This window comes from Protopterus annectens, chromosome 10.part0 (genome assembly GCF_019279795.1).
Source record: "Protopterus annectens isolate FY-2018-M chromosome 10.part0, PAN1.0, whole genome shotgun sequence".
Taxonomy (NCBI): Eukaryota; Metazoa; Chordata; order Ceratodontiformes; family Protopteridae; genus Protopterus; species Protopterus annectens.
The window spans coordinates 1,427,957,614-1,427,983,416 of record NC_056744.1 but is presented as its reverse complement, the minus strand read 5'-3'; the positions used below and the strand labels follow the sequence as shown (position 1 = coordinate 1,427,983,416).

The 25,803-nt window shown below is 45.1% G+C and overlaps 1 protein-coding gene across 1 annotated transcript in view; it reads left to right on the top strand.

Moving 5' to 3' along the window:
- The window catches only part of KIF14 (kinesin family member 14), a 2,369,812-nt gene that overhangs the window by 1,093,414 nt on the left and 1,250,595 nt on the right, over nt 1-25,803 (top strand). The gene's annotated exons all lie outside the window — the stretch shown is intronic.

Here is a 25,803-nt window from a genome sequence, read left to right as displayed (position 1 = left end):
TTTTTTTTTTTTGAAATATTAAAACTTCTTGGCTAGGGCCAGAAAGCAAACATTTGTGCTGCTTTCTGGGAGTCCAAAAGGGAGCATTTATCTGAAGTGTGAGAGGGAGCTGTCATGGTTTCTCTGCAAGTCCTAGCACAGAAGACTGATTAATGAGTATTTTTGATTTTTCCCTTATTTTGCATAAAATATCCCTGTTATGCTCTTGAGCTTCTGCCTAGTTTAGTCCAACCCTCAAATCTGGTTTAGAAATGGTTGCAATCAAATGATCTGCATTCTGGTGGTAGAATGCATTACAATGACTAGAGTGTATTCTCTGCAGTATTTTAAAATTAAGAAAAGTCTCTCTGTGCATGCAGTTCTCATACGTTGTTGATATCACAACTTCATCATCATTCCTAGCAGCCTAGTGATGCAATTTTAGAGGCAAATATACTTGCTGGAAAAAAAAGTCAAGTATTGTAAGAAAAAAAAATAGTGGGGGGAAAATTAAAAAAAGGGAAACATGGAAAATGTCTCAAAATGGACTGTTGTGGCATCATCCATTAAATATTCATGTTGTTAACGTATTTTTTCTGTAACCTTGCTTTTGTTTTTCTATTTTGCTTGCTCTGTTAGGTTCACGCTTCTGAAAATGCAAGGAGAAAAGACACCCAAAGTACACTACTTAGTTCTTGCAGTAAAATAGGGAGCATTTATGTCCTTGAGAAATGCATATACAAATTAAGAACTAAAAACTGGTCTGATGTCAGCATAGTCAGGTGGCTAAACTAAGGAAGCTACCACTCCTAAAAAACAAATCATCATAACATTAGGCAGTATGTTACAGATTTTTAAAACTCTTATTTTGCATAAGTTGTTTTATTTTAAAATTAGACCATAACAGAAAACTTATCATTAAGGCAGAAGTGGAATGTAGCTACATCCCACTTTACACCAATGCACATGATCTTTAAATCCAGTGGGTCTTTATTTAACTTCCCATTATGTAAATCTGACTTCAGAAATGCATGCAGTACAAGATCACATTGGGAAGGCCTTCTCCTTGAACTTGTTTAAACTTTAGATCTAATGTTGTCTTCTTCATTCCTCCTCACGATAGTGTCTCAGATACGACCTTTGGATCTGGCTTAGCCACATTTCACAGACTTGGATCCGACTCTCAAGCTCTTCCCTCGAACCCATAATACCCTGCATCCACCCAACTACTTCAGATCTCGTTTGCCGCTTCAGTGTACCGGATGCAGATGTCATGCTCTCAAGCTGTGGATAACTTTATTCCAAATTGTTCTCGTGAATTAGCTGTAGGTGTTTTGTAAGTCCTCTCTCCATTATCTCTTTTAGATAGTGTGCATGTGTTGTGTAATTCCTTTCCTGAAAAAAAAAAAAACTACTTTTATCTCTGTTAACGTAAAAACTTACGTTTTAAAACTTACCTGTATTTCTTACTTGTTAGTTCTGTCATTTCCTTGTTTTCTTCACGTCTGCTCAGTTGACAGTTGTTTTTTGGTGGGCTTTTGGTTATGGCTGCCAAACCTTCACCAGATTTCAAGCACTGCACTTCTTGTGGGCATAAAATTCCCAACCAGGATACCCACAAGGAGTGCGTGTATTGGCTGGGTGCTGATCATTTGAAAGCGTATTGTACTATTTGTACTGCATTTAACCTGCTTGCGTTAGCTGACTGGAGAAATAAATTGATACATAGGGTCCTACTTCCCTCCTCAGCTTTGGAGGCTCAGACTCCTACTTTGGCTTCTTCTTCTCCAGCTACCACAAAAGAGACTAAAAAGAGGTCTCTCCCTGTATCCTCGATGGACACTCTTGAGGCTAAGAAGCAGAAGAAATCCTCGGACCTGAAGAAATTGCCTCCCCTCTCGGATCCAAAGACTACTATTACCATCTCTCATAGGATCATAGGAAGTTACTAGGCTATTGGGCCTGAGGCCCTTACAAGTCTAGCCAATAATTTAGCCCATGTTCCAACAAGTCAGCACCTTATGCCACTGTCCAGCAGGGACACAAGTGGAATCCCAGGGGTGTATTTTCTTTTTCCCATCCAGTTATCCAAGTTGTGCTTAAAAGGGTTAATGAGGTACCCTGCTTTACATGGAGAGGGAGTCTGTTCCACAAAATGGGGACTCTCTGGGACATCTGCCCCACCAACAAGTCCTATTGATGTTACAGAAAAGGTTGAGGTCGCGTGTACGGGTCACTCAAGTGGAGCTTGACTTGCGGGTATGCAGCAGTCCCATCAGGGCAGGGTCTGAGATTGCTTTGTATGCCAGGCAGAGGTCACCTTTGTGGAGTCTGTAGGAGACTGAGTAGAGGGACAGGGCTTTTAGCCTTTCTGTGTAGGGTAGTAGTTTGAGGCCCTGGATTCTCTGGGTGAGGAACCTCTGGCCAGTTCCTATGGAGGCGGCAGTGAAGCTGTTTGTACCTTCCCCTAGAAGGTTGTAATCAGATTTGGAGAATTTTTTTGATTGATCCTAGCTGCGGGGGTGACTTCAAAAGTGACTGCTTTGTGGGCTGATCTTACCAAGGATGATGACACTGTAGGAATGCTACAGTGGTTACTCATGTTGGTTAATACCAAGTCCAAGATATTTTCACCTCTTGTGGGGGTGTCACCCAACTGGTCCAAACCATTTCTTCCAATATATGGTTGGATAGTTAAAGTTGCCCAGGGTCAGGGTAATGGGTTGAATCTTGATAGATTCGAAGAGGTCCAGATAGGTGGAGTTGGCATCTTGAGTCAAAGCTGGAGGCCTATAGCTACCTATGATTTGAATAGGGGTATTGTCAGTTGTTAACTGCACTTGGAATGTTTCCTGTACATCATACTGTTTGACCAGCCTAGATCTGTTTATGTATTTTATATATATTGCAAGTCCACCTCCTTTTGTTTTGCTGCCCACAGTTTGGGGTCTGAATGAATGATAGGATGAGCAACCCAGTATGGCTGGGGTGCTCTCTGCAGCTTTGAACCAGGTTTCTATGACTGCACAAATGTAAGCTTCTTCCATGGTTAAGAATACTTGCAATGAGTGGAGTTTCGTGTTTAGACTCCTAGTGTTTAGTAGCATGACCTTTAATTTACATTTTGATGAAATTTTCATGTTGGTAGTTTTGACCTCATGGCATTGCCTAAAAAAAGGCATTATGTGGGAGGCATGAGGCTTTGCCAGGAGCCTGAAGCCTAAGGGAGACAGATGCAGGCCATCTCTGACAAAGCATCATGGTTTGTCAGTCATGTCATCCTAGGCTGGATCCCCTTGGAATGACACCCGAAACTAAACCAGTTGTTAGTCATTCATTTTCTGTTTGTATAGAGGCATCATTCTGGGTGATGGTAGAATGCTGCTTAAGGCTAGGAACATACCTGCCTGGGACACATATTCAGCGAACTTTATCATGTCTCTCTTCAGATAGTCCAGGGAGGTACATCTAAAGTCATTCACTCCAACATGGACTATGACAGAGTCATAGCAGTAGCTGTTGAGAGAGACTTCAGTGCATTGGTGATATGGCGGATTCTGGCAACTGACAAGCAACTAACTGTGACTTTACTTATCCAGTCTGGTGAGGGACACATCTGTGCGTCTCACAATGGATTCTCCTGTTAGTAATGTGTTGGGTTTATGTTTAGGCCTTAGTGGCGGTGAGAAACAGGTGTATGGGCTATGTGTGGTGTGGTGGGCAGTATTGTTTGCGTGTGTTTATGACTTGGAGGTCTCTTTTGTTTGCGTATGCTTTTGTTGAGGACCTCCGCATATGTGGGGGTGTGTTGTGTAGGTGTGGGTGGTGTTTGAGGTGTGCTGTTCATGTTGCCAACCTTGTCAGTTCCAGATATACTGGTTTATGGGGGAGAGGGCAGTGACACTAGGTTCTTGATGTAATTGCATCTCTCACAGATTGTGTTCCTAGGTAGTAGTAGTAGAGGGTTGTCTGTGTACGTGAACCAGTTGCTACACTGTCTCAGGATGCCCATATCAACAAACTGGCAGGAGAAAATGTAGGAAATTGTCCATCCATATTTGTCAGAAACTGAGAGAGCTAAGAGGGGAAAGGGAGGAAGGTCTAAGAATAGTACTACCAGATGATAACACAAGTGCTATTGAGGGAAAATCTGTAGCTGGAATACCTCAAAAAGGGTTAAAAAATGTGCAGCTAAAGCTCTGGATGCAGCAGACCTGTATCTAGAATATGCTATTCAATTTTAAGGTTAAAAACACAGTAAAAAAACTCACAGTGAAGCAGAGATTAATCATTTACAGTCAAAAGAGCAGAACTCGCAGTATGAAAAAAAGCAGTTAAACAGCAACAAAATGCAGTTAAATAGTAATGAATTGCAGTAGATAGCAATGAAATATAGTTAGTCAGTAGGTTGCCTTTGTCGGCTCCTATGTTGGATCCAATACCTCAGGATGCGAAGGCTTTGGCGAGGTCTCCTGTTCTCGCTTCCAGGTCAAAGCATTCCCCACCTCCCTAATCGGCTGGCCTGAGGGGGATATGGACAGGATGATGATGAGATTTCTCAAGGCCCAGATCCATATCGGGGTAGTCTTGGCTCCGACCCCTGTCAGATCCATAATCTACTCTTGCCATACCATCAAGACTTCTTCTCCGATCCAACCTTTGGTTTCGAAGTCACAGGATTCAGGACTACCGTGTGCGCCGGGCTCGGTGCAGGGGAAGCTTCCTGAATAGCTCTCTTCCAGTTCTCTCAGAGCAGAGCAGGTCTCGGACCTGAGGTGTCGGTGCTGGGTCCAGGGGTCTGGGGTCAGCTCTATCTTTCTCTGAGCCATACCTTCCCCTATGTACCTCGGCACCCGACAGTTCAGGTCCGATCCCTTCTGGAGGTCGTGGATCAAGGGTAAGTCCTGCCTGATGTTCATTGTGCATACAGCTGCAGTAATAACATATGGATTCTCTGCCGTCAGGCGGTCCCTCGGTCGGCCGAATTCCAAAGTCTAGGTCCGGCGTCGGTTGTTGTCGCTTCTTTTCCTGACGTCAGAGAGGCAGGAGTATATAAGACACAGCCGACGCCATTTTCTTCAGTCTTTTTTGCCGCGGTGCCGAAGCAGAAGCAGTTCGCAAGTGCCGGTCGGCCAGCTCCTGAATTCTGAAAAATTTGGAAACCGAAGTCTTCATTAAAGCTAAGTACCCCGTTGGGGAAACTTTTCTTGCCTCAGACCGATGTCAGAAATAGTTAACAATTGTATTTCTTGTGGGAAGCAAATACCGCATAAGGATTTCCATTCCCTTTGCATACCTTGTTTAGGCCCAGACCACGACGTCTCGGGCTGACACTTTTGTGCTACTTTCAATAAACGCACTATCAAGCGTCGGGCGGAGTTCGCCCAACATTTATTTGGTAAAGCATTTGATTATAAAATGTCGTTGGAGACTCCGACTACCGTTTTGTCCAAAAAACGCAAGGACAAGGACCGACACGCGAGGGCCGCGGTCTCCATCGACACCACGCCAAAACCGGCTACACGTCGTCCGGTTCTCAGCGAGACGCCCATGCAGTCCCTGACTACCGACGACACTTCTTTGGCGGGGTCTTCTGTACCCGAGACCGCAGGTACCTCGGCCCCTACCAAGACTACAACCACCGAAGCCACCATGAGTGTTGAGTCTCCTAATGTGGACAGGTCCACTTCCACCCATGGTGTCTTTAGACCCTCATCTTCCTTTTCCATTAAGGCCTTTACTAAGTCCAAATCAGCCAGGCATCCCAAGAGGCCTGTTGCACAGGGCCCATCCACAAGCCCCATGCCTAAAAAACAGATGCTTAAAATGGCTGAGGATTTAATTACTCTTATCAGGGGTTCCCAACCCCCTCCTGACAAGAGGCCCAGAGTAGAGGAAGATTCTCCCTCTTCTAATCAGGGCTCCATTTTTTCAGAACACTCTGATGTAGAAGAGCAATCTTACTCCCCTTTTGAGGATTCTGATGCAGAGCAATCCATTCCTTCTGTATCTCCCCCAGAGGATTATTCTTTTGGGGAAACCTTGCACACTTTGAGGGAACACTTCCATTGGGAAGGCCAAGACTTTTCTGATTCCAAGAAAAGACTGAGGGAATTTCTTTTGTTACCTCAACACAGGCCTCTGGCGATACCTCCCGTCTTGGATGTACTTGATGATGTTTATTCGGAGGCTTGCCTTAACCCGGATTCCCTGCCTCCTGCCCCAGTCAAGCCTGATAGGTACTACAGAGTTCCTAACTCTCACCAATTCCTTTTCAAAAGCCATAATGCTGACCCTGAAACCGTTTCTCAAGGCCCCAAGGGAATGAAGGCCTCTACTGCTAAGAATCCACTACCTTCCGAAAGAGAGTCAAGATCCTTAGAAAGGTGGGGAAAAAAGGTATATACCTCGGCCACCCTAGCCATGAGGGCCTTAAATTGTCAGTTTCATATGCTTAAATACCAGCAGTTTCTGTTATCACAATTAAGAAATAAAATGTCTCAACCTGAACAACCAGATTTGAAGGAGTTGCAGGATATGATGCATAGTGCAGAACAAGTGGGTAAACACACCTTACAATGTGGTTATGATGCCCTAGAGGCCTCAAGTAGAGCTGCCGTTACAGGATCAGTTATTCGTAGGCATGCATGGCTTAGGGAACAAATCTTGCCTGATCATGTGAAAGCTAAGTTGCTAGATGCTCCTTTACAAAAGGATGTGCTATTTGGTTCTAATGCTGAGGAGATACTACAGAAAATGGAAGAAAAAGCCAAATCTATGCAAACTGTCAAAGCTTTTCTACAGGTTCAACCACCACGTTTTAGCAGAAATTGGCCTTCTAAAAACTGGTCCTTTCCAGCCACGGACAGGCCCCAAAGAGGTAGATATAGGCACACAAGGGGCAGAGGTCAATCACAAGGATCTTATAGAGGCAGGCAATGGCAAGCTCCAGCACCAAGAGGTGGCGAAAATGGTGCACAGCAATACAGGAAAGAAACCCAATGACTTCCTCCTTTCCATGCCAAGCAAGTCTCAGCTGGCAGCACCCTTGGGAGGAAAGCTGACATTATTTACAAGAAATTGGCATATGGTCACAACAGACAAATGGATCCTGGACGTTATAAACAGAGGCTACAGATTTTATTTTCACACTCTTCCAAAAATGAGAGGCATGCCAAACCTGCCACACAATCAAAGGGCAGAGGCACAACTACAAATTTCAAAGCTCATAGACATGAAAGCTATTCAAGAGGTACCTACTCACGAACAAGGTCAAGGTTTTTATTCCAGGCTATTTCTGGTACCAAGGAAAGGAACCGACTTGAGACCCATTTTGGACTTATCCATCCTAAACACATTCTTACTCGTACCAAAATTCAAGATGCTCACATTACAGCAGCTTCTTCCCATGCTGGGCAAGGGGTTTTGGCTGGTAACATTGGACCTCAAGGAGGCATACCTGCATGTCCCAATCAGACAAAGCTGCAGAAGATACCTCAGATTTCTTGCAGGTTCAATCCACTATCAATTCTCTGCATTGCCCTTTGGCTTATCTACTGCGCCCAGAGTATTCACGAAATGCCTGGCATCAGTAATTGCCTACTGCAGACTTCAAGGGATACAAATTTACCCTTATTTGGACGACTGCCTGATCCAAGCAGACAGCAAGCACATACTTCTGGAACATCTGGCTTATGCAACACGGTTACTGAATGCTCTGGGATACACAATCAACAAAGAGAAATCCAGGCTAACACCAGCTCAGAAAACAACTTTCCTGGGTGCCAACGTGGACACAAACACCCAGATGGCCTATCTTACGCCAGAAAAGCAGAGGCAACTAACTCAGTACTTCAAAATGCTAGCAAATTGTACCAGGCTTACTGCAAGGAAAATCCTGCAGGCTCTGGGCTTCATGGCATCTTGCATTCTTTTAATCCCATGTGCAAAGTTGCATATGAGGAAACTTCAATGGTATCTAAAAAATCTATGGTCTCAACACAGCCACAGTTAGGAAACAATAATACCAATAATTCCATGTTTGCAAAAGGAATTTCTATGGTGGGCTCAAGCATGTCAAACAAACACAGGTCTCCCATTCTACAAGCCTCAAGCAAATCAAGTCATCACAACAGACGCCTCAGATTATGCCTGGGGGGGCACACATGACAGACAGGTGCATTCAGGGCAAATGGTGCCAAAAGGAAAAGCACCTTCACATCTATCAAAAAGAAATGCTAGCAGTAATAAATGCAATTAGAGCTTTCAAGGACCTTCTGCATCCAGATCAATTATTGATAAGAACAGACAACACCACAGTTATGTGGTACATAAACAAACAAGGAGGAACACATTCATACCCCCTGTGCAGACTAGCCATGACACTTTGGAACTTGGCTCTGGAATGGCAAATCGAACTTCAAGCACAGTACTTGCCAGGTTTGGAAAACATGCTGGCAGACAATCTAAGCAGAAATATGACAGATCCACACGAATGGAGATTGCATCCTCAAGTGTTTACACAGATAATCCAAGCGTGGGGGAGGCCAGACATAGATCTCTTCGCCTCCCACAGGAATCATCAGTTGGAAAAGTTTTGTTCAAGGACCTCTCATCCAAAGGCCTGGAGAGTGGACGCCCTTTCTTTCAGTTGGACAGCATGGACAGTTTACGTTTTCCCACCTCTGCCTCTTCTGCCCAAGGTACTCTTGAAAGCAAGAGCAGAGAGACCAAAGATGATACTGATTGCTCCAGACTGGCCAAGACAACACTGGTACCCACTCCTGAGGAGCCTAACACATACTCCTCCCTGGTCCCTACCCCTAATGCCTCTTCTGCTGACTCAGCACAACTACAAAACTCTTCACAGTCAGCTGAAAACACTCAATCTCGCTGCATGGAAAATTCCTTAACTCCTCAACAGACCTTACTCCCCAAAGAGGTACAGGATGTCATTTTGGAGGCCAGAAGGCCATCTACTAGAAAGGCTTACTCAGCAAAATGGAAACGGTTTTGCTCTTGGAATGAGAAAAAAGGCCAGGACCCTACAAAACTAAATTTGCCTCAGGTATTACAGTATCTAGCTGAGCTGCAGAACAGTGGACTTTCATTTTCCTCCATAAAAATCCATGCCTCGGCCATTTCTGCAGAATTCAACACGGATCCACCCTTATTCTCTCACCCACTCTTAAGGCAGTTCCTCAGAGGGGCTAAGAATATAAGACCACCAAGGAAACAGCCAGTGCCAGCCTGGGATCTTAATTATATTCTAGAAAAATTAACATTGCCTCCATTTGAACCAGCTGCCTCAGCAAATTTGCAACATTTGTCCTGGAAAACAGCCTTCCTTCTGGCCATTACCTCAGCTCGTAGGGTTTCGGAACTACAAGCCCTCATGGCTGTGCAGCCCTTTCTTATCTTCCATCAGGACAGGGTTTCCCTTCGAACCAACCCATCATTTATGCCTAAAGTGGTATCCAGGGTCGCTTTAAATCAAGCCATACACTTGCCTACCTTTTACCCCAATCCTCAAAACAAAGGGGAAAGGCTGCTACACTCTTTAGACATCCATAGACAGCTACGTTATTATTTGGACAGAACAAAGCCTTTTAGGAAATCAGAACAACTTTTTGTGTCCTATGCTGTAGGAGCTCAAGGGAAGCCAGTGACCAAACAGACAATTTCAAAATGGATAGGCCACTGCATACGGTTTTGTTACTCCTATCATGGAAAATCTGTCCCTACGGGCATCAGATCCCACTCCACCAGGGCCACAGCTACCTCTACAGCCTTCATCAGAGGAGTTCCTACCAAAGATATTTTGGAGGCAGCCACTTGGAGTTCTGTACATACCTTCACAAGACACTACCACCTGCCTTTATATTCCAAAACTAGAGCAGGCTTTGCTACTGCTGTTTTGCAGAGCATTCTGGCTCATCCCAGTTTTACCTAGTGCCTACCACCCTGTGCGTAGCTTTGGGATTCTACCCATATGTTATTACTGCAGCTGTATGCACGATGAACATAGTACAGTTTTGTACCTACCATAAATGTAGATGTTCGAGTGCTAATACAGCTGCAGTACAAATTTCCCTCCCTCCTTCCCCTCTTGGTAAAGGCTTAGGACCTAACCCCTCTTCATACAAACTGTTTGGGTTATCCTTCTGTGGTATATTTGCTTGCAACTACTGTTTTTTGATTACATTGCATTGCATGTATATAAATATAATTTATGTATTGCCTTCCTACTGGGGGCACCTGACATCTGGGGCAAGAAAGACCGAAGAAAATGGCGTCGGCTGTGTCTTATATACCCCTGCCTCTCTGACGTCAGGAAAAGAAGCGACAACAACCGACGCCGGACCTAGACTTTGGAATTCGGCCGAACGAGGGACTGCCTGATGGCAGAGAACCCATATGTTATTACTGCAGCTGTATTAGCACTCGAACATCTACATTTATGGTAGGTACAAAACTGTACTTTTTCCCTCAGTGGTTTCGGCTTTGGAGGAGATGGAAAGGATTTCTGCTGATCCTTCGGCCTTTCATATAGTGGAGAGGGCTTTCTCCCAAGTTGGAGATTTGATGACACATCCTCCAATCCACCCCCTTACCCTCTTCAGATCCAGACCTTGTCCACATTCATCCTGCCATGAGTCTTCTTGTCCTGAGCGGCCTTCAAGAACTCCCTGCTCAGGAGGTATCCCCTTCTTCTGACACTTCTCCAGAGTACCCAGCTGAGGAAGTTCCTCGGAAGAAGACATGAAAATTAGGCATGTTGACTCCCCATTGGAGTCTTTAACCAAGGACACTGGCTTTGATGAGGGTGAAGGATCCCTCCGATTCCTGCCTGAAGACGTCTGCTATAGGGTCATATTGAAGATCCTGAAACAGAAAGGTGGGTGGTCTGCCTAACCTCCTTCCTTTGAGGAGTCAGTTCTCTTGGAGCCATTTGGGATGGGTTCATCTACATCTTGGGTGACCCCCACCCCAGCGGATGCCTGGGTTGACTTGGTGTCCTGCCAGGCATGGAAGGAAGTGGACATCATCAAGCCCATACCCAAATGACCCGATAGGTTTCTGGTACCCCCTGCAGATAGGAAATATTGGATTAAGGGTCCCATAGTCAATGCCATAATGGTGGCAGCAGCCACTAAGAAAGAGCTGGCAGAAAAAACTGCTACTGTCCATCTGCCTAACAAGGAGTCTAGAGCATTGGACAAGATTGGGAAGTGCTTCCACCACTTGGCCACCTTTGTGCTGAGGTCGTTGAACTACCTGGCTTATTTTACTCGGCTTCAGACAGATCTGATCAAGGAACGCTCAGCTTCTATCTGAGTCCATGCCTGCAGAGGAATTTAAGAAAGTTTCTCCCAAGCTGACCACTGTTTTGTCTGTTGCCAACTCATCGATGAGGTTAATCTCCCATACCACAGATGCCACCTCACGAGCAGCCGGCTCAGGACTTTCCCTAAGGAGGCATGCCTGCATGAGGCTGTGTGATTTTGTGGAGCACTTTAAGGTGTCATTCATGAATGCCCCTTAAAATAGCTTCTCCCTGTTTGGGCAGTCAGTTCAAGATACACTCACCCTCAGCGAATAGGATGGGAAGACCCTTTCTGCTGTTGGAATCAAGATGTTCTTCATGTTTCACTGTTGCAGTCATCACACTTGGGTTATCTGCCTGCAGGTAGCCCTCAGTTGTCCCGAATACCAGAGTCTTGGGATTTCTGTGTCGGATGCTGTCGCCTCTTCCATAACATCTGGTCATCAGGGGTATAAAACATGCAGCCAATGCATTTACACCAGCTTTTCTTGCCACGTAGGAGTCCGAAGCAGAAACAGTTCGCAATTGCCGGTCGGCCGCAACCTGAAATTTTTGTTTTTTCAAGTTTCAAGCCTGAAGTCTTCTAAACCTAAGTACCCCGTTGGGGATCCTTTTTTCTTGCTCTAACCGATGTCAAAAAAAGTTAACAATTGTCTTGCCTGTGGAAAGCAAATACCTCACTGTGATTTTCATTCTTACTGCGTCACCTGTTTAGGCCCAGACCACGATATCCCTCGCTGCCGGTTTTGTGCCTTGTTTAACTCCCGAACTATTCATCATTGGGCTATCTTTGTCAGTAAATTCTTTTGCTCTAGTTCTCCGTTTTCCAAAATGGCTTCAATAAGCCATCCGACTTCCGATCTTCTGAAAAAAACGTAAGAATAAAGACAGAGACAGACTGCATAGGTCCAAAACTGCCGGCGACACTTCCATTGAACTAGTCGCCAGTCCGCCGGTACTCAATGAGGTGCCTTCGCAGCCCTGATACACACTTCTGCAGATTTGCAGGCCTCTGCTGAGACCTATTCAGAGTCCAGTATGCCGCAAGATGCTTCTTCGACTTTGGAACCTTCAGTTGTCTCTGCCTTGGATGGGTCCGGAGGCACTGGTTTCTGTGGGTGTATTCCAACCTTCCGATGTTCATATTAAACTGACAGCTTCGTTTTTGACTAAAACTACCGAGTTTCTCAGGCCCAGAGTTCGCACTACACCTAGAAAACCAACGACCAAAGCGCATGCTCAAGCTCCCATGCCACAGAAACAAATACTTAAAATGGCTGAAGACCTTATTACTCTAATTAGGAGAAGCCAGCCTTCCCCCGCTAAAAGCCAAAGAATAGAATTTCCTTCGGATTCTACATACCCTGAGTCCAATGACTCAGATTCCTCAGATTACCAGGACACATACCCTTATCTACCTATGAGGATTCTGATGTAGAGAATTCCATTCCCTCTGCCTCCCCTCCAGAAGATTTTTCTTTTTCTGAAACTTTGCATACCTTAAGAGAGCATTTCCATTGGGAATGCCAAGGCTATTCTCAGTCCTAAAAGATACTCAGAAAATTTTTAGACTTGCCCCAACACAGGCCTCTAGCTATACCCCCTCTTCTGGATATTGTGAATGATGTCTTCATGGAATCTAGTCTTACTCCTGACACCTTACCACCAGCTCCTATAAAACCTGACAGGTACTACAGAGTATCTGACTCTCACAAATTTCTCTTTAGGAATCCTACTGCGGATCCAGAGACCATTTCCCAGGGACCTAAAGGCATTAAGGCTACTACAGCCAAAAACCCTACCCCTTCGGCAGAGATTCTACAGCTTTAGACAGATGGAATAAGAAGCTATATACCTCTACAACTCTTGCCATCAGGGCTTTGAATTGCCAGTTTCACATGTTGAAGTACCAGCAACATATTATGGAATTAATTAAATAAAAAATTGTATTTCTTCCAGATTGTGCAGAAAATAAAGATTTACAAGAGTTAATGCATTCTGCAAACCAAATTAGTAAACATACTTTGCACTAGGGGTTTGATGCCTTAGAAGCAGTTTGCAGGGCTGCTGTCACTGGGTCTGTACTGAGAAGGCACGCTTGGCTGAAGGAACAAATCTTGCCATACCATGTCAAAGCAAAATTACTAGATGCTCCATTAAATCAAGATTGTTTGTTTGGCACAAAAGCAGAAGTTGTTCTTAAAAAGATGGAGGAAAAAGCTAAAGCTATGCAAACTGTTAAAGATTTCTTACAGGTGCAGTCACCTAGATTCAGTAGGCATTGTCCTTCTAAAAATTGGTCCTTTCCAGCCCCTCCCAGGCCTTCTCAGTCCAAACCCAGGGGAAACAGACCACCAAGACTACAATCTCAGGGTATGCAGAGATCTAAACAATGGAGTGCTCCCACCTCAAAAACGGGGAGTGGTAAGCCACCCCCCATGGAAAAAGTTCACAATGACTTTTCAGTCATCCTTCCCAGCCATGCCCAAGTACTTGCACCCCTGTGTGGAATACTCACCCTTCATGCAAAAAACTGGATGCCCATTACTCAGGACCGATGGGTTCTAAACATTGTATCCCAGGGATACAGATTCTACTTCCACTCTCTGCCAACCCCAAGCGGGCTGCCGGACCTTCCTCCAAACCAGTGGGCAGAGGCTCAAAAACAAGCGCTTTCCCTTCTCAGTATCAGAGCTATTCCACCTGTTCCAGTAGAACAAAGGGGAGAGGGTTTTTACTCCAGACTCTTCCTGGTGCCCAGAAAAGAGGGCTCTTGGCGTCCTATCCTGGATCTTTCTATTTTCAACACCTTTCTGGTGGTCCCAAAATTCAGAATGCTTACACTGCAATAGCTCCTTCCTATGTTAGCCAAGGATGCCTGGTTAGTCTCCCTAGACTTAAAAGAAGCTTATTTGCACATTCCCCATAAGGGAGTCTTGCAGGAAATATCTACATTTCAAGACAGGCTCTAAGTACTATCAGATGTTCTTCGTGTTTCACTGTTGCAGTCATTACATTTGGGTTATCTGCTTGCAGGTAGCCCTCATTCGCCCTGATTAACAAAGTCTTGGGTCCTGCGTCATTGCTGTCCCTTCTTCCATGACGTCAGGGGTATAAAACATGCAGCCGACACCATTACACCAGTCTTTCCTGCTGTGCGGTACCCGAAGCAGAAGCAGTTCACAAGTGCTGGTTGGCCAACTCCTGAAATTTTCATTTTCGAGTTTCACAACCGAAGTCACCAACTAAAGCTAAGTACCCCATTGGGGAAACTTTTTCTTGCTCCTTACCGATGTCAGTAAAAGTTAATAATTGCATTACTTGTGGAAAGCAAATACCTCATAAAGATTTTCATTCGTACTGTATTCCTTGCCTAGGCCCTGAACATGACGTACCTTGCTGTCGGTTTTGTGTTTTATTTAATCAGCGCACTGTCCATCATCGGTATATTTTCACCTCTAAATATTTCGGTTCTCGATTTAATTATCCAGAAATGTTGTCGGTTAGCCATTCAACTACCGGGATTCTGAAAAAACGCAAAGATAAAGTCAGAGACAGGCCGTCGAGGTCCAAAACTGCAACAAAACTGCAGACGACGTTTCTCCTAAGCCAGTTCACCGGTACTCACTGAGGCGCTTTCGCAGCCCCTGTTACCCGCTACTTCTGATTCTCAGACATCTACTAAGACCCATTCGGAGTCCGGTATGCCACGAAATGCTTCAACTATGGAGCCCACGGATGTCTCTACCTTGGATGGGTCCGGAGCCGCTGTGCAGGCACTGGCTTCTGAGGGTGTATTCCGGCCTATGGACTTGCATATTAAACTGACGCTTCCTTCTTTACTTAGGCCTAAATCTCGATCCATGCCTTAAAAAAAAAAAACAATGCCCAGGCCACATGCTCAGGCCTCTATGCCTAAAAAACAAATGATAAGAATGGCTGAAGATCTAATAACTCTAATCAAGGGTAGCCAACCCCCCCCCCCCCACCTACTAAGAGGCCTAGGACTGAAGTTGATTATGAATCTTCTGATCAGAATTCTGTTTTTTCTGATTCTTTTGATGATTTGGATTTGCCCTTATCTACTTATGAAGATTCTGATGCAGAGGACTCCATTCCCTCTGCTTTCCCTCCTGAGGGTTTTTCTTTTAGGGAAACCTTACATACTCTAAGGGAGCATTTCCACTGGGAAAGCCAGGATTTTTCTGATTCAAAAAAGAGGCTTAGGGATTTCCTTCTCCTACCTCAGCATAGACCTTTAGCTATTCCTCCTGTACTAGACATTGTTGATGCTTTTTCGGAATCTAGTTTGATCCCTGATTCTCTGCCTCCTGCTCCCAGAAAACCTGACAGATACTACAGGGTCCCTGAGTCCCACAAGTTCCTTTTAAAAAATCCTATTGCAGATCCAGACTATTTCACAGGGGCCCAAGGGCATTAAGGCTTCTACTGCTAAAAATCCTACCCCTTCTGATAGAGACTCCAGGGCACTGGATAGATGGGGTAAGAAGGTTTACACTTCTAGAACCTTGGCCATTAGGGCTTTAAACTGCCAGTTTCATATGTTAACGTATCAACAACATATTATTGGACTGCTTAAACAGAAAATGATGTTGATTCCTGACTGTGTGGAAAATAAAGAATTACAGGATTTAATGCATTCTGCTGAACAAGTTCGATAACATACTTTGCAATGTGGTTTTGATTCATTAGAGGCCTCTTGCAGGGCTTCTGTTACTGGGTCTGTGCTCAGAAGGCATGCTTGGCTTAAGGAGCAATCTTTGCCTGATCATGTTAAAGCTAAATTGTTGGATGCTCCCTTAAATCAGGACCGCCTGTTTGGCAACAAGGCTGAGGAAGTTCTTAAAAAGATGGAAGATAAAGCTAAATCTATGCAAACTGTTAAAGATTTTTTACAAGTTCAGCCTCCTAGATTTAGTAGGCACTGCCCTCTAAGAATTGGTCCTTTCCAGCCCCTTCCAGGTCTTCTCAAGCTAAATCCAGACACAGCAATAACCCCAGGTTTCAGTCCCAGGGGACACACAGAACTAAGCAGTGGGAGGCCTCCACTACCAAATCTGGGAATAATAAGACTCCACTCTATGGTAAACTGTCTCAATGACTTCCTTTTAAAATTTCCAAACACTTATCAACTGACTGCCCCTTTGGGGGGAAGATTGCTCTTCATGCAAAGAATTGGGAATTCATTACCCAGGACAAATGGGTTTTAAATATAGTGTCCCAGGAATACAGATTTCACTTCCACACATTGCCAACACTAAGCGGGTGGCCGGACCTACCCCCAAATCAGTGGGCAGAAGCCCAAAAACAAGTACCTTCTCTCTTAAGCATGGGGGCTATTCAACTGGTACCAGAAGAGGAAAAGGGACTAGGTTTCTACTCAAGACTTTTCCTGGTACCCAGAAAAGACAATTCATAGCGTCCTATCCTGGACCTGTCTACTCTAAACACCTTTCTGGAGATTCCAAAATTCAAGATGCTGACTCTTCACCAATTACTTCCTATGCTAGGCAAAGATGCCTGATTGGCAACACTAGATTTAAGAGAAGCATACCTGCACATCCCAATTCCCAATCAGGGAATCTTGCAGAAGATACCTACGCTTCAAAGTTCTCTGCACTGCCCTTTGACTTTTCTACTACTCCCAGGGTATTCACAAAGTGCCTAGCTCCAGCTATTGCATTTTGCAGACAAAGAAATATTCAAATATTCCCATACCCGGACGATTGTCTAATTAAGGCAGAAAGCCAGGACATACTTTTGAATCATCTGGCCTTTGTACAAAGGGTTCTGATTTGTCTGCGGAACACCATAAACGAAAAGAAAACACATCTGGTGCCCTATCAACAAATTATATTCCTAGGAGCAAGATTGAATACAACTTCCGAGATGGCTTACCTCATGCCAGAGAAACAAATTCATTTGACAAACTACTTCAAACACGTGGCCACAAAAATCCTGCTATCTGCAAGACGAATACTGCAAGCCGTAGGGTTCATGGCCTCCTGCATTCTTCTAATTCCATATGCAAGACTGTATATGACGTAACTACAGTGGTTTCTAAAAAGCCTATGGTGTCAACATTCTCAAAACCTGGAAACAATGATTCCTATCATACCTTGCCTATGCCTAGAGTTCCTTTGGTGGAGGCCTGCCACCAAAACAAGGGACTACCTTTCACACCACCCCCTGCCACTCAAACCCTAACAACAGACGCATCAGACTATGCATCGGGGGCTCACCTGGCAGGGAAGTGCATTCAGGGCAAATGGAACCCAAGTCAAATGCACCTGCATATCAATCAAAAAGAAATGTTAGCTGTACAGAATGCTCTGACTGCCTTTTAGGACCACATTCTTCTAGGACAGCTAATGGTAAAGACGTACAACACCACTGTTATGTGGTACATAAACAAGCAGGGGGGTACACATTCTTAACCCCTCTGCAGACTAGCCATGGCATTGTGGAACACAACCTGGAGCTACCAAGTGCACCTAGAAGCTCATTTCCTGCCAGGAAAATTAAATAGACTGGCAGACGGACTAAGCAAAAACCTCATGGACCCACACCAGTGAAAACTGGAACCAAGGATTTTCCGCATGTTGACAAGCAAATGGGGAGCCCAGATATAGACCTATTTGCCTCTCCCCAGAACTACCAATTGGACAAATTTTGCACAAGGACTCCCCACAAACAAGCCTGGAAAGTGGATGCTCTGTCCTTCAGCTGGAAAAACCTATCAGTCTATGCCTTCCCCCCTCTGCCTCTGCTCTCCAAAGTACTACTAAAAGTCAAACACGACAAACCAAGGATGATTTTGATTTCTCCAGACTGGCCGCACCAACACTGGTATCCCCTCCTGCGCAGTGTGTCAAGATTATCTCCATGACACCTGCCTCAGACTCCTTCCCTGCTGTCTCAGCAGGAGAACCAGATTCTGCACCCTCGGTTTCTAACACTGAACCTTGCAGCCTGGCTAATTACTTAATCTCTCCTTTACCATCCCTCAGCAAACCTGTGATGGATATTATTTTAGAGGCAAGGAGGCCTAGTACTAGAAGATCTTATGCGGACAAATGGAAAAGATTCTGTGCCTGGAACCAGTCTCAAGGGATGAGCACAGCAGTGCCCAGTTTACCTCATATTTTACAATACTTAACTGAGATGCTTCACAAGGGCCTTTACTTTTCCTCCATTAAAATCCACGCCTCAGCCATTTCAGCTCATTATAACACACAACAGCCCCTCTTCTCTCATCCACTGCTCAAGCAGTTCCTTAGATGGGCCAAAAATTTGAGACCACCCAGGAGAGATCTCCAACCCCAGCCTAGAACCTTAACTTTGTCTTGAAGAAACTCACTCTACCTCCTTTCAAGCCAGCTGCTACTGCAGACTTAAAATTTCTTTCTTGGAAAACAGCTTTCCTTTTTGCAATGACTTCAGGTAGAAGGGTATCTAAATTACAGGCCCTTATGGCAGTGGAGCCTTTCATCAACTTTCATGCGGACAGGGTATCCGTCTGAACCAATCCATCCTTCATGCCCAAGGTGGTATCCAGTGTGGCTCTTAATCAGTCCATTCATTTGCGAACCTTCTTTCCCAATCCACAGAATAAAGGGGAACGGATGCTGCATTCCTTAGATGTGCACAGACAACTTAAATTCTACTTGGACAGGACTAAACCTCAAAGGAAATCTGAACAACTGCTGGTGGCATTTGCGGCAGGGGCAGAGAGGAAGGCTATTTCAAAGCAAACCATTTCTAAATGGATAAGCCATTGCATTCATTTCTGCTATAAGCACCATGGAAAACCTATCCCCCAGGAGATCAGACCTCACTCCACCAGGGCTGCATCTACCTGTACAGCTTTTCTCAGAGGCGTCCCTACCAGGGACATCCTAGAAGCTTCTAGCTGGAGTTCTGTACGTACTTTCACCAAGCATTATCATTTGTCCATTTTCTCTAAATCCAGTGCTGGCTTTGCCACTGCAGTCTTGCAGGGCCTTATAGGTGGACCTAATGCTATCTAAATTCCTCCTCCCAACCATAACTTTGGGAATCTACCCAAATGTAATGACTGCAACAGTGAAACACGAAGAACATAGTACAGTTATGTACACTTACCACAAATGTAGATGTTCGAGTGTATTCACTGTTGCAGTCCTGGTTACCTTCCCCTCCAGCCCCCTAACTTCTTTTGGCTATACCTCTACTTTCCTTTACTATGCTTAAAAGCCTTTTTGGTGTATTTACTTTTTTGTTGGAGGTATATCTTTGTGCTTTTATATTTAATTGCTTCCCATTAGGGGGGCACCTGACATCTGGGGCAAGAAAAAGTGACATAATGGCGTCGGCTGCATGCTTTATACCCCTGATGACCTGACGTCATGGAAGAAGGGATAACAACCAACACAGGACCCAAGACTTTGTTACTCAGCCCGACTGAGAGCTACCTGCAAGTAGATAACCCAAATGTAATGACTGCAACAGTGAATACACTCGAACATCTACATTTACGGTAAGTGCACACAACTGTACTTTCTCTGCACTTTCTTTTGGCTTATCTACAGTGCCCAGAGTATTCACAAAGTGCTTTGCCCTAGCCATTGCATTCTGCAAGCAGAGAACTATTCAAATCTACCCATATTTTGACAATTGCCTGAATCATGCGGACAGTCAGGAATTGGTACTTTAGGACCTGGCATTTGTAAAGAGACTCCTAACTTCTCTGGGGTACACCATCAACGAAAAGAAATCACAACAGGTACCCAGCCAAAAAATTGCATTCCTGGGAGCAAGCTTGAACGCAGCTTCCCAGATGGCATTCCTCACTCCAGAAAAACAGGTCTATTTGACAAACTACTTCAAACTAATGGCGACCAAAACCCAGCTATCTGCAAGGAAAATACTGCAAGCCCTAGGGTTCATGGCCTCATGCATTCTGTTAATGCCATATGCAAGACTGCATATGAGGAAACTTAGTGGTACTTAAAAAATCTCTGGTGCCAACATTTCTCAGGACCTGGAAACAGTGATTCCTATCATACCTTGTCTAAGGGCAGAGTTCCTGTGGTGGGCAGAGGCATGCAACCACAATAAGGGACTTCCTTTCACTCAACCCCCCGCTGCCAAAAGCCTGACAACAGACGCATCAGACTACGCATGGGGGGCTCACATGCTCACAATGCATTCAAGGCAAATGGAGCCCAAGACAAATCCCTCTTCATATTAATCAAAAAGAGATGCTAGCTGTACAGAATGCTGTGACAGCTTTCAAGTACCTTATCCTTCCAAGACAGCTCCTGATAAAGACAGACAACACCACAGTCATGTGGTACATAAACAAGCAGGGGGGAATTCATTGCTACCCACTCTGCAGGTTAGCCATGGCCCTGTGGAACACAGCCTTGAGCAACCAACTGCACCTGCAAGCTCAATTTCTGCCAGGCAAACACAATTCACTGGCAGACGACTTAAGCAGAAATCTACTTGACCCACCGAATGGAAACCAAGTCCTTCAAACTTCTAACCCAAAGGTGGGGGACACCAGAGGTGGACCTCTTTGCTTCCCCCCAAAACCATCAATGGAGCAAATTTTGCACCAGAAATCTTCACAGCAGAGCGTGGATGCCCTATCCTTTTCATGGAAAAGCCTCTCACTTTATGCCTTTCCTCCTCTGCCACTCCTCTCAAGCATACTACTCAAGATAAAGCAGGACAGGCCAAGATCCTTATTGCCCCAGACTGGCCACGCCAGCACTGGTTCCCACTCCTCCACAGTCTGATGGCAGTGCCACCCTGGCACCTACATCAGACCCCATCTCTGCTGTCCCAGCAGGAGGGACAGATTGTGCATCCACAGCTACAAACCCTAAACCTTACAGCCTGTCTTATCCCCTGAATACACCACCTGCAGCCCTCAGCAAACAGGTGTTGGACGTCATCGTTGCAGCCAGAAGGTTTAGTACTAGGAAATCCTATTCTGAAAAGTGTAAAAGATATTGTTCCTGGTGTCAGTCTCAAGGAAAGGACACAGCCGTGCCCACATTACCTGAAATCCTGGATTACTTAGCAGAGCTGCTCCACAGAGGCCTATCCTTCTCATCCATTAAGATTCATGCCACTGCCATCTCAGCTCATTATACTACTGAGCCTCCTGTCTTTTCTCACCCCCCTCATCAATCAGTTCCTGAGAGGAGCCAACAATTTAAGGCCCCCTAGGAGAGCTCCCACCCCAGCCTGGGACCTTAACTTTATACTGGAGAAGCTCACGCTTCTCCCTTTTGAACCTGCTGCTTCAGCAAAGTTAAAATTTGTCTCTTGGAAAACAGCCTTACTTCTAGCCATCACTTCAGCAAGAAGAGTGTCTGAGTTACAGGCACTAATGGCTGTGGAGCCCTTCATTATTTTCCACGCTGACAGGGTTTCCCTCTGGACTAATCCATCCTTTATGCTAAAGGTGGTATCCAGTATGACTTTAAACCAGTCCATTCATTTGCCAACCTGTTTTCCTAATCATCGGAATAAAGGGGAAAGGATCCTGCACTCCTTGGGCGTGCACAGACAGCTTAGGTTTTACCTTGACAGGACAAATCCCTTCAGAAAATAGAAACCAGGTTCTAGTCAGCTTTGCTACAGGGGCAGAGGGCAAGGTAATTTCAAAGCAAACCATTTTCAAATGGGTAGCACAATTCATCCATTTCTGCTACAAACACCATGGAAAACCTACCCCACAGGGGATCAGAACTCATTCCACTAGGGCTACCTCAACCTCTACAGCATTTCTCAGGGGAGTCCCTACCAAGGACATCTTGGGAGCTGCAACCTGGAGTTCTGTACTCACCTTCACCAAGCACTACCACCTATCTTTTCAAAATCCAGAGCTGGATTTGCTACAGCAGTCTTACAAGGCCTGCTAGCCAGCCCTAACACTTATTGACTGCCTCCACCCTTCCTCAGCTTTGGGAATCAACCCAAGTGTGATGACTGCAACAGTGAAACACGAAGAACATAGCACAGTTGTGTACACTTACCATAAATATAGATGTTTGAATGTATTCACTGTTGCAGTCCTGGTTTCCCTCCTTCTACCCCCTGGTCCTTTCTATACTTCTACCTATTTGTTTTTTGGCCATATTTTATGGCAGGGGTATTTACTTTTTACTGGAGGTGTTCCACACCATGTAATAGCTTCCTATTTTGGAGGATCCTGACACTTAGGGCAAGAAAAACTGATGTAATGGAGTCGGCTGCATGTTTTATACCCGTGACAACCTGACGTCATGGAAGAGGTGACAGCATCCGACGCAGAAATCCCAAGACTCTGGTATTTGGGCCGACTGAGGGCTACCTACAGGCAGATAACCCAAGTGTGATGACTGCAACAGTGAATACACTCGAACATCTACATTTATGGTGAGTGTACACAACTGTACTTTTTCTACTTCCCAGAGGTCCTTCTCTAGAAACCAACATAGAGGCAAGAAAATGTGGTTTTGCAAATCCCAAGGGTCTTTCCAAGACCCGTGCGGGGGAACCCTCCTCTAGAGGCAGGGGGGGGGGTTGATGGTAAATGCTGCCCTAGAGGCAGAGGAGGTCCGCAGAACCAGGGCTTTAGGGAATCTTTTCCTGATAAGCTTTTCCATTGCTCGTGAAGCGCTGGCTAACTGTCCATCTCCTCTGGAGGCAGTCGGGAGCCGACTAGCTTTGCACCCAAAAGTTTGGGCCCAGTTGACTAAAAACTTTTCGATGCTAAGCATAATATCCAGGAGCTATTACATTCCCATTTCTTTTCTCCATTCAAACTCCAAGAGCCTTCTCGACATGCCACAAGGTCAAAGGGAGAGGACAGCACTGGAAATCCAACAACTGTTAACTAAAAGGAGTCATCCAAGAGGTCCTAACCGAACAAAGAGTGTTCAGAACCTACTCATGCTTCAGAATCTACTCATGCTTCATTTTGGTACCGAAAAAGACAGGGGACCTAAGACCCATCCTGGATTTAAGTAAACTGAATGAATACGTAAAGAAGTCGAGGTTCTGAATTGATACGGTTCAGTCCATTCTGCCTGTGTTGCACGAGGACAAATGGATGTGCTCGACAGATCTCAAGGATCCGTACTATTGCATCAGAATAGGCGGTCCAGGAGATATCTGAACTTCTGGCTGGCAGCCAATCATTACCTATTCAGAGCACTGCCCTTTGGGCTCAAAACAGCCCCCTCCCGCATGTTTACCAAATGCATGGCAGTGGTAAAGGCTCACTTGAGGGTCAAGGGATTCCATGTGTTTCCATACTTGGAAGATTGGCTCCTGACCGCTCCCACGAGGCATTGGCTAATCCAAGCCAAGAATTACTTAATCCAATTATCACACTCTGTGGGCATCACCATAAACATGAGCAAATCTATCCTAACTCCTTTACAGAACCTGGAATTTATATGTACGCAGCTTAACATAAGAGGTCAGAAAGCTTTGCTTCCTTCACACTGAGTAGCCACTCAGAAATCCGGTACAGGAATTGTTAGCCCAACAGGCCCCCCCTTGCTCTATTGGTCCTGCAGACCCTAGGGTCCATGTCAGCAGCTATTCTGTTAGTTACACTAGCCAGATTTTTCATGCGGGTTCTCTAGTGGACATTAGCCATGCAATGATCCATCCTCTTTCAGCTGCTGTCCCTTCACAATATGTTGACCCTATTTGAAAACATCACCTCAGTTGGTGGATACAGTCAGACAACCTCATTCTAGGCGGGCCATTCTTGAACAACCTCCTTTATAGCCACCGTGACCACAGACGCTTCCCAGTTCAAGTGAGGTGGGGATTACACTGGGAAGATGGTCCAAGGCACGTGGTCCCCTACTGAGGCTAGGTTGCATATCGGTGTCCTAGAGATGAGAGTAGTCCTCCTAATGTTACAATCCTTTCAGGACATTCTCTATTTGGACAAGGATGAACCCGTTCTTACCCCTTGTACAGGGAGGCCATGATGGTGTGAGAGTGCGTGATATCTTCAGACCACCTTCTAGTTGCAATGCATATCCCAGGGAAAACCAACAATTTAGCGGACAGACTCTGCAGATCTTTCCTGGTTCTTCACAAGTGGTCCCTCAATCAATCAGTGGTGGGCATCATCTTCAACCATTGGGGTCAACCTTGCTGCGACCTTTTGCCACTTCCCTCAACAACAAATGCAGCAAGTTCTTCACACTGATTCCTCCTCCAGGGGAATCCCTGAGGGATGCTGTAGTCCATGATTGGCCCCCGGGTCTCCTGTATGCTTTCCCTCCTCTTCCGCTCATCCTGAAGTTTCTTCAGAAGGCAAGCAAATTGAAGAGCTCAGTTATCCTCATTGCACCCCTTCTGGTCTCATCAGTTGTGGTTCCCCTTCCTATGGTCTCTTCTGAAATATCCTCTTTGGATATTGGAGCCAAGTCAGGACCTCCTTTCTCATCCATCAGAGATGCAGCATCCAAATCTTCAGACCCTCAAATTCACCACTCGGTTTCTCCACTTCCAACCTTAGTGAGACAGTCCAGGCTTAAGTCCCCAGTCCGAAAAATTCTTCTAGCCTCACAAAAGGATTCCACAAAAAAGTTTACACCAATAAGTGGAAGAGATTTGTTATTTGGGCCATGAGCTGATCCTTTTTCAGCACCAGTTTCAGATGTTTTGTTATTTCTTAGTACCCTTTTTGAGGAAGGTGCTAGCTTATCCACTGTGAAACTCCAATTAGCTGCTATTTCCAATTTTCATGCTGCAAAGTCATTCCTGTTCTCTGTTCAGTTGTAGGCTTTGCAAATCTTTCATGAAAGGTCTTTTGTTATTAAGGTCTCCAATCAAGGACCTATCTCCTCCTTGGGACCTCACTCTTGTTTTGCAGGTTTTGACCCAGGGACCCTTCAAACCAGCAGCAAGTTGTGACATGAAGTTTCTGTCATGGAATACGGTCCCTTTGGTGGTTATAACTTCCGTTAAGAGGATTTCTGAACTACAGGCCTTATCCTTAAAGCCTCCTTACATACTTTTTCATAAAGACAGTATGCCGTTATGCACCAATCCTTCCTTTATGCTCAGTGTGTAGCTACCAAGAACAATATCAATCAATCCATCCAGTTACCAGTGTTCTTTCCAAATTTCTGTAATAAAGGGGAGTATGTTCCCCATCTTCTAGATGTTCATTGATCACTCCATTTTTATTTTCACAGGACCAGACAACACAGGAAGTCTGATCAGCTCTTTGTAGCTTTCTCATCTGATAGACTTGGAGAAGTGGTGTCTAAAATTACCTTGGCTATATAGATTTCTGGCTGCATTTCATACATTTACTCATCCAAAGGACTGGAATTCCCTAGGCTTCCCAGGGCACATTCCACCAGATCAATGGCTACTTCTACGGCTTTCTGTTCTAGAACTTCCATTGATGATGTTTGCGCAGTGGTGACATTGTCTAACAGTCACAGCATTGTATTGCACTA